At 41.4% G+C, this 9,493-nt stretch overlaps 1 pseudogene; it reads right to left on the bottom strand.

Annotated features, from left to right (window-relative positions):
• Positions 1-3,910: 3,910 nt before the first annotated feature.
• Positions 3,911-9,493, bottom strand: part of LOC102864828 — a 40,262-nt pseudogene continuing 34,679 nt past the window's right edge.

The following is a 9,493-nucleotide window of genomic DNA, read 5'->3' on the forward strand; positions in this document are numbered from 1 at the left end:
GTCGCAGGCAACTCGACGGCACATAACAACAACAAAAAAAATCTCACTTGCTTGTGAAATCAGTGAGATTATTCTATAGTTTCCACACTGTGTTGGGTTACCTTTCGTTGGGATAGGAACAAATGTAGGTCTCCTCTAATAAGTTGGCCAAGTGGTTGTTCTCCAGATTTCTTGGCACAACTTGGTGAGCACGTCCAGGGCAGCATCTGTTTACTGAAATATGTCAATTGGTATACCACCTATTCCTGGAGCCTTATTTTTTGTCATTTTCTTCAAAGCAGCCAGCATTTCTTCTTTCATCACCATAGGCTCTTGCTCATATGTTGTTTCATTAAATTCTTCGGTGTCTGCCAATTCCTTTCCATACAGTGACTCAGTATATTCTTTCCATCTTCATTTGATACCGCCTGGATCCTTTAATATTCTGCCGAAAGCATCCTTGATTATAGCAACTCGAGGTTTGAATTTGTTCTTCAGATCCTTGAGCTTAAGAAATGCTGAGCGAGTTTGGCCCTTTTGATTTTCTGACTCCAACTCCTTGCACATTTCATTGTAATATTTTGCTTTGTCATCCCGAGCTGCCGTTTGGAATCTTCTATTCAACTCTTTAGTATCTTCAATTCTTCCTTGTGCTTTGGCTTCTCTGAGCTCCAGTGTAATTGTCAGAGTCTCTTCTGACATCCATTTTGGTCTTCGCTTCCTCTTCTGTCTTTGGAATGACCATTTGCTCCCTTCCTGGATGATACCCTTGATATCCTCCCACAACTCATTTGAAAGAAGAGAGTCAATTTAGGAGAGGAAGACACTCAACAAGAGGGACTGAGATGATGATTTTTAACAATGGGCTTAAGTGTATTGAAAATGGAAGAGGAAAAATGGTTTTCACTGGTGTTCACAGGGTTGCTATAAGTTGCAGTCAACTCTACATCACATAACGACAACAGCAATTAGTGGTATGGTTTGTTGTAAGTACTAGTGCTAACTAAAAGGATATCTGTCTCTAGAGTTTTTAATACTCAAACAACCTTATTGCCAACCAGATGGAACCATCTCAAAGTTGAACCTCCTATGGGTTTCTGGAGACTGTAAATCACATGACGGTGATTACCCAAATTTTCCACTGTAAACATTGGTAGATTTTAATCCCCTGAGGCACCACTTAGATTAGTAAATTTCTCCCTAGGGACTGTGCTGCCAGGGAACCCTTCTTAGAGCTGGAGAATCAATTAGGGTGTTTCCTGGGGTATAAAATGCCAGGGAGGTGGCCCCTTTGAGTTAGCAGCATAATACCCTCTGGACTATGCCAACAGTCCTCCCTGAAGAAAGCCAGGAGTCACTAAAGAGACAAAGAAAAGACCAAAATGAACGTCAGAAGAAATCTTGCTCGATTGAATGATTTCCCCTGAAAAATTGCGGTGTTATGGTTAAGGTTGTGTGATAAGTTGGCTTCCTGCAAGCTATGTGTAGTTAGGTGATGTAGTTGTTTTCTTGATGAAGTTTTAGGTGACATAATCTCTTGAAGGGACGATCGGTATATCCTAGCAGTGGAAAGTGAATTCGCTGGGGGTGTGGCCCACCTCGCCCTGTATTAAGAAGCCTGGTGGAATTCATTGTCACTCTGGATTCTCTCAGTTTGGACGCCGCCTGTCTCTAGATACCTCTGTGATTCTTCACTAAGGAGCGAGCTTTACTTGAGACCAGCCTCCATGAGTAAGTAGTTCTTTACGATTTATCTCTCTTTTTACACTTTAGGCACTGTTCTGTCAGTTCTGACTGTTAGTGACCCGTGTAAGATAGAACAAAACTTTACCAATCAAGGAGGGTAGAAGTAGAATTGAGACCTTTGAGTTGTGGTGCTCGAGAAGAGTATTGAGAATACCATGGACTGCTAAGAAAACAAATAGATTCATGCTGGAAAGGGTTAAACTGGGTGAGTCCTTGGAGGCAAGGATTCTCTTTTTTTTGTTTTGTTTGGTTTTAATTTTTTATTTTTCTTTTATTATTAAATTTTATTAGTTTTAATAAACATTTACAGGGATTTTGGGTTTTCATTCCTTCATTGCTGCACCATTCTCTCTACCCTCCTCCCCAGTTTGTTCTTCTTCCCCGCCCGCCATCCGAATGTCTGTTTTAATTGTCCAATTGCCACAGTGCTTGTCAAAGTCAGTTCTGATTAATCTTATTTGTCGGTGTGTCCTTTGCCATTCCCTATCACTCCTCCCTGAGAGAGACTTCACCGTGAGTCATAAGGAAAAGGGGATGGCGTATTCTCTTAGCTACTTCCTGCTGAAAAGGGATGCTGTGGGTTTCAGGGTGACGATCTTCTCTCACTACTCTAAAGGGCCCCTTTGGCAGTAGGAAACATAGACTATTATGGAGATTGATTTTGGAATTTAGATGCACTCTTATTGATTGCGCTTGGCCGTACATGTTCATATTCTTGAAGATGTATCATGGGGGTGTTGCAACCTAGAAGACACAAATTTGACTAACAAGTTATAAGTACATGAGTCAAAAATTATGGAAAAGTAAAAGAAAGGATTCTTTTATTGTTTTACAAACCCTCCCCCAGGTCCCCTCCACCATGTAGCCCTCGCTCTAGACTCCTGTGATGACAGAAATACCTAGTCATATATCTCTTTTAAACAGTTTTCTCCCTCCTCTGTTTCAGTGATGTTCCATCTAACATACTTTGGACATGTTGTAAGGAGAGACCAGTCCTTGGAGAAGGACATTATGCTTGGTAGGGTGGAGGGACAGCGCAGGAGGGGAAGGCCCTCTATGAGGTGGATTGATTCAGTAACTGGGGTAATCGGGATGGGAGTGTCAGAAACAGTGCGACTGGCACAGGACAGAGCAGAGTTCAGAGCTGTTGTACATAGGGTCGCAATGAGTCACAAGAGACTCGAGGGCACAAAACAACAACATCATCACAATTTCTGGTCTGTTTAAGCTTGTGGTTGCAGTCACCGCATCAATCCATCTCATAAAGGGTATTTTCCTTCACCAACTCTCTACTTTTCTCAGTACAATTTGTGTTGGGAGGCTTCCTCTCCTTCACTGACACTCCATCTTGGCAGCCATGATGTCTCCTGTCAAGAAATAGCCTCAGCGAGCTGCGTGTCCAAAGTGTGACAGACCGAGCTTCACCATCTCTGGCTTGAGGAGCACTCTGGTTGCTCTTGTTCCAACATGTATCTGTTTGTTCCTTTGGCAGTCCATGCAATATTCAGTTCTTCGGGCCTCTTTTCTAATATCACATTTCAGAGGCATCAATTATTCTGTCATCCTCGTTCACTGTCCAGTTCTGATGTGTAACATGTGATTTTGAGAACCATGGTCACCCTGGTCTTTAAACTAACAGCGTTGTTCTTCAGTATTTTGGAGAGTTCACTGATAGCACTCTTGTGCCCAGTGGATTAAGAGACCTTGATCACCTGAGGCACCACTTTGGGTTAGTAAATCTCTCTCTAGTGACTGCGCTGCAAGAGGACCCTTTTTATAGCTGGAGAATCATTCAGTGTGTTTCCTGGGCTATAAAATGCCAGGGAGGTGGCCCCTTTGAGTTAGCAGCACAATTCCCTATGGGCTATGCCAATAGTCCTCCATGAAGAAAGCCAGGGGTTATTTAAGGGACAAACAAAAGGCCACAATGAACCTCAGAAGAAATCTTAAAACTTGCTAGATTGAATTATTTCCTTTGACAAATAAGGGTGTGATGATTAAGGTTGTGCATTATGTTGGCTCCCTGCATGCTATGTATCATTAAGTGATGTAGTTATTTTGTTTTTTATCTGAAAAAGTTTATTTTCTCACAGAATATTGTTCTCCCAATGTAAAGGGTGCAACCATCTGTCCCCACGTCCCCACTCGGCAGAGGCGTCGTTCTCTGCATGCTTTCACAAACCCACTACAGCGCAAGGCCTGAACGTCCCCCAAAGTTCAAAGCAATGACCAGCACCTTGGAATACTCGCCGTTCTTCTGGCGCAGCTGGTGGGGATCGGTGTCTTAATTCGTGTCCCCACAGCGTTCTCATTGTGCTCAGTGAGGACCAAGTTGTTGGAGTCAAACGTGGGGGTCATTCGGGCACCAGGCATGCGATGCCTCACAATGAGGGCCTTTTTACTTCTGTCCGTTGATGGCCAGAAATATCCAGTCACCCGCTTTGCCAACCCCATACTTGGTATAGATGTGGACGCAGCGAGAAGGGCGGTGGTATTTGGTGCTCCCCAAAGCGCTGATGTCCACCACACGCACTCGGGTCATCTTCTGAATGGCGCTGATGCTCCCAGTGGTGCTGAAGCAGCATGGGCTGAGAGTTCTGCCGCCATGGGCAAGGGGGCTCTAGGTCCCATAGCAGAATGCCATGGATATCCGGAGATGGCAAATCTGCTCTTGCCACCAAGCACTGTCCCGCCGGGGCCCCCAGGCCTGATGTAGTTATTTTCTTGATAAAGCTTTAGGTGACATAATCGCTTGGAGGGATGATCTGTATGTCCTATCAGTGGAAAGTGAATTAGCTGGGGGCGTGGCCCACCTCACACTATATTAAACCCTGGTGGAGTTCATTCTCACTCAGTCTGGATTCTCTCAGTCAGGACGCGGCCTGTCTCTAGATACCTCTGTGATTCTTCAATCAAGAGCCTGCTTTGCTTGAGGACCAGCTTCCACTAGTAAGAAGTTCTTTATGATTTCTCTCTTTTTACACATTAGGCACTGTTCTGTCAGTACTGACTGTTAGTGACCTGGTGTAAAATAGAACCAAACTACCAATCCTATCACAGTTTCTGCTCTGTTTAAGCTTGTGGTTGCATTCACTGGGTCCAACCAACCTTCTTAGAGCAGGAGAATCAATGAGGGGGTTTCCTGGGCCTATAAATTGCCACGGAGGTGGCCCCTTTGAGTTAACAGCACAATTCCCTATGGGCTATGCCAACAGTCTTCCCTGAAAAAAGCCAGGGAACATTAAAGAGACAAATAAAAGATCAAAATGAACGTCAGAAGAAAGCTTAAATCTTGGTCAATTGAATGACTTCCCTTGAAAAATAAGGGTGTGATGATTAAGTTTGTGTATTAAGTTGGTTTCCTGCAAGCTATGTATCATTACGTGATGTACTTATTTTCTCTTTTTTTATATTAAGAAGCCTGGTGGACTTCATTCTCACTCAGTCTGGATTCTGTCATTCTGGACGCTGCCTGTCTCTAGATACCTCTGTGAGTCTTCACTCAGGAGCCTGCTTTGCTTGACACCAGCCTCCACTAGTAAATAGTTTTGGTGATTTATCTCTCTTTTTACACGTTAGGCACTGTTCTGTCAGTTGTGACTTTTAGTGACCCCATGTAAGGTAGAACAAAACTTTACCAATCAGGGAGGGTTTCAATACTCTTCTCCAGCACCACAGCTCAAAGGCCTCAATTCATCTTCTGAATGGCGCTGATGCCATTGGTGCTGAAGCAGCATGGGCTGAGAGCTCTGCCGCCATGGGCAAGTGGGCTCTAGGTCCCATAGCAGAATGCCATGGATATCCGGAGATGGCAAATCTGCCATTGAGAGTACCATGGACTGCTAGGAAAACAAACAGATTCATCCTGGAAAGGGTAAAACTGGGTGGCTCCTTGGAGGCAAGGATTCTGAGGCTCCGTCTAACATACTTTAGACATGTTGTAAGGAGAGACCAGTCCTTGGAGAAGGACATTATGCTTGGTAGGGTGGAGGGACAGCGCAGGAGGGGAAGGCCCTCTATGAATTGGATTTATTCAGTAACTGGGGTAATCGGGATGGGAGTGTCAGAAACAGTGCGATTATCACAGGACAGAGCAGAGTTCAGGACTGTTGTACATAGGGTCTCTATGAGTCGCAAGTGACTCCAGGGCACATAACAACAACAACATCATCACAATTTCTGGTCTGTTTAAGCTTGTGGTTGCAGTCACCGCATCAATCCATCTCATAAAGGGTATTCTCCTTCACCAACTCTCTACTTTTCTCAGTACAATTTGTGTTGGGAGGCGTCCTCTCCTTCATTGACTCTCCATCTTGGCAGCCATGATGTCTCCTGCCAAGAAATAACCTCACCGAGCTGCATGTCCAAAGTGTGACAGACCGAGCTTCACCATCTCTGGCTTGAGGAGCACTCTGGTTGCTCTTGTTCCAACATGTATCTGTTTGTTCCTTTGGTAGTCCATGTGATATTCAGTTCTTCAGGCCTCGTTTCTATTTCAGAGGCATCAATTATTCTGTCATCCTCATTCACTGTCCAGCTCTGATGTGTAACATGTGATTTTGAGAACCATGGTCACCCTGGTCTTTAAACTAACAGCGTTGTTCTTCAGCATTTTGGAGAATTCACTGATAGCACTGTGGTTCGAGAACAATGTGCTTCGGGAGCAGGGGCATTTCTGGACAGTAGTCTTGCCGACGCTATGCCAGTAAATTAAGCCTTACCTCAAAAAACAAAACAACCAAAACCAAGACGTGTCAGCTCCCAAAGAGGCTTTGGAGTGAGGTTCTACTCCACAACTTGTGGAATTACCAGGAATCAGAACTGAGTTAAAGGCACTGGGTGAAACTGGCATATTAATTAAATAAAATCCACATAATAGTAGAAAAATAAAATCATGAGATGAAATAAATTGGAAGACTGGCAATCACACTCTTAAGTTCATTCATTTTAATGTTGTGTTCCCTATCCTGGTTATATATCAGAAACATCTGAGACTTTAAATAAACCCAAAACTGATTTCCAGACACTTATCTCCAGAGACTTCATCATTGGCACTGATGTGTCTCAGATATTTTTTACATCGCCATATGACTAATGTACAATCAGAGTTGGAACTAACTGCACAAACATGAAGAAATACACTGATTAATTGGAACCAAATTATCCGTTTTTTAATTATACTTTCCATTTTGCTGATAAAATTGAGCTAGTGAATGTTTTACTTCTTTATCATTAAAAGTAATGTTTTCATTATCTAGTGGTATTACAGAAGCAATACTAAAAGTAGATGTCTTTGATGGAAATTTTTTACGGTTGTTAAAGCTGTATATCTAAATTAAGTTGCCTGTTTTTAGGGAGAGCCCTTTATCTTTGTAGATTACAAAGGGAAGTCCTTGTTTCCTTAAGGTTCTACAAGTGAGGTGTTTCTTGGCCATCTCCAGGTGTCCTGGCCTCAATGTCTTGCTTCCTAGTGCAAGATCCTGAGTCCAAAAAGAGAAGCTCTAATCCTGGCAATTTTTGGTTACACTGAGGTCTCCTCTTTCCATGCACATCATCACTCTTTTTCTCTTGCTCAAGACAAGCAGTGCCACAGGGCAGTGATGGCATTAGTTGCTTTTTGTCCTTAATCTTTTTATAACTAACTGTTTATCAACTCATGGCGATCATTACATAAATTCCATATTGTATTCTCACTTGTGTTTTGTGGACACACACAGTTCAATCAATGAAAAGTAAACATACTTACCAGTAATAATGAAATACCATCTTTCTTTTTTAAAAAAAATTATCATTAATTTCAATGAAAATTTACAGAGACTTACGATTTCCATTCATTCATTGTTGTACTTTCCTCCCTCCCAACCCTCCCCCCTAGTATACTACTCTCTTGGAAAAGTAAAAGAAAAATTCTTTCATTGTTTTACAAACCCTCCCCCCAGGTCCAGTCCACTATGCAGCCTTTGCTCTGGACTCCTGTCATGATAATAATACCTAATCACATATCCCTTGTAAACAGGTTTTTATCTCAACTGTTTCAATACAGTATACATTATTGAACTCATCTTTCTCAGTCTCCACCCCCCCCCCAATGTCAGTCCTGTTTTACAACAATGGCACCATGCAGTATTTGTCCTTTTGTGACTGAGATACTTCGCTCAGCATAATGTCCTCCAGAGTCACCCATTTTTAATAATATTGCATGAGTTCCTTGTTTTTCAATGCAGCATAGTATTCCATTGTGTGGGATATACCATAGCTTCTGTATCCATTCGTTGATGGACCCTTAGGTTGTTTCCAACTCCTTGCTATTGTAAAGAAAGCCGCAATAAACATGGGTGTGCATGAGATACCATCTTTCGAACATACTCCTAAGTTGTGAAGTATTTCAGATGTAGCAGTATACACCACATTTTACACTTGGCATTCTTCTTCCTAATAGTCAACTCAGACTTACAGGAACTCTGTGCCCTATCCACAGCAACCTTGCCCTATCCTGCACCATCCTTACAATTTCCATCATGCTCACACCCTTGATTGAAATGACTCTTATCAATCCATCTTGTTGAGAGTCTTACTCTCTTTTGCTGACATTCTACTTTTCCAAGCATAGTAGTATCTTTTCCAAAGAGCTGGTACCTCCTGAAAATATGCCTAAAGCGTGTAAGGAAATTTCACCATCCTTGCCTCTAAGGAACACTCCTGTTTAAAAATAGATCTCTTGTGCACTAAATTCCTTTGTTTTTACTTTCTCCCTTACTTGTATTACTGTTAATCCTGGAATACCTAGAGACTGATACTCTCTTTAACATTCTGTTATTTCACAAACATTTCCTGCTCAGATCTCAGTTGGTGTGTGTTTGTAGAAAGGCAAAAGAAATCCTGTGAAAGGATGAAATAAATTCTCTGAAACTTAAGCATACATACGACACTTTTAAGCACGTGTATATATAAAGATTTATACTTGTTAAAGTTGGTTCTTTTTGGTGACTTGACTTTATCACTTTAAATTATGATAGCTTTAAAATGCCCTATCTGCTACTGTTAAAAAACACTTGTAGTTTCTCCTTTTATAGAAATATTTTTTAAAGTGTTTCTGGGTTAACTCAATTTTGTAATGCTATTTTTTCCCATGTATTTGTAGGCAACATTAAAACAGCATTTTTAGAAGCAGCGACAAATGGCCCTGACAAGTCAACGGACGGCTATTGTTAACCCTCCTCCACCAGAGTATATAAATCCTAAGAAAAATGGGCGGTTGACAAATCAACTGCAATATCTTCAGAAGGTTGTCCTGACGGCCTTATGGAAGCATAAATATTCTTGGCCTTTTCAACAGCCTGTGGATGCAGTGAAACTCAAATTGCCTGTAAGAATGTCTTGGAATTGTGTTCGTTTCAAAAATGAAAAGCATTGTAAATCTCTATAAGAAATAACTTAATTGTTAATAATATGTATTTTAATTTATTTAATAGAAACATGATTTATTCAGCACTGTCATAGAATATCCTAATGAGTATTTCTCCAAATTAACCATAAAGTTTTTTCTGAGTATTGAAATTCTTATTTTAATAATTTGTGATAATTGTAATCCTGTATTTTTCCTCAAATAATATACTGTTCTGAAGAAAGAAAGGAAAAAAATGACGTGGCACATGCACAGAACCGGAGGTGTTTGTAAACAAAAGTAGAATGCACACATTATTTGTAAAAACACAAGATTATGACAATCAGAAACTATTAAAATAAGAATTTCTTATCTATCATATGC

Source organism: Elephantulus edwardii, unplaced genomic scaffold, assembly GCF_000299155.1.
Source record: "Elephantulus edwardii isolate Elephantulus edwardi_28Jun2011 unplaced genomic scaffold, EleEdw1.0 scaffold00242, whole genome shotgun sequence".
Taxonomy (NCBI): Eukaryota; Metazoa; Chordata; class Mammalia; order Macroscelidea; family Macroscelididae; genus Elephantulus; species Elephantulus edwardii.